The sequence below is a fragment of the Gossypium raimondii genome, chromosome 5, assembly GCF_025698545.1.
Source record: "Gossypium raimondii isolate GPD5lz chromosome 5, ASM2569854v1, whole genome shotgun sequence".
In the NCBI taxonomy this organism is placed as follows: domain Eukaryota; kingdom Viridiplantae; phylum Streptophyta; class Magnoliopsida; order Malvales; family Malvaceae; genus Gossypium; species Gossypium raimondii.
In genome coordinates, this window is record NC_068569.1 from 45760445 (window position 1) to 45760813 (window position 369).

Consider the following 369-nt stretch of genomic DNA (forward strand, 5'->3'; position numbering starts at 1 on the left):
ATGTGGTGTATAGCGATGCTTTGCATGTTCTTTAAACCTTTCCCACACCTTATACAAAGACTCATCATCCATCTGTTGAAAATAGTGATCTCATTCCTCAACTTAGCATTCTTGCTAGAGGGAGTACTTCATAAGGAATAGTTTTGCTAACTCTTGCCATGTGGTAATGGAATTTGGTGGCAATGAGTTCAACCATGCTCAAGCTCTGTCCCTTAGTGAATATGGGAACAGCTTTAATTGTAGTGCATCTTCGGGTATTCCAGCTAATTTGAAATAATCGCTCACTCCCATAAATAATCTTAAATGAAGGTGAGGATCTTCGGTAGGCATTCCACTAAGTTGGCCTACTGTCTCAAGCATCTGGAACAT

General features: G+C 40.1%; 1 non-coding gene across 1 annotated transcript; it reads left to right on the plus strand.

Annotated features, from left to right (window-relative positions):
• On the plus strand, positions 1 to 104 carry LOC128041477 (small nucleolar RNA R71). The gene has a single exon (XR_008196497.1). It is a non-coding gene; the product is annotated as a small nucleolar RNA R71 (small nucleolar RNA).
• The last annotated feature ends 265 nt before the right edge of the window (positions 105 to 369 follow it).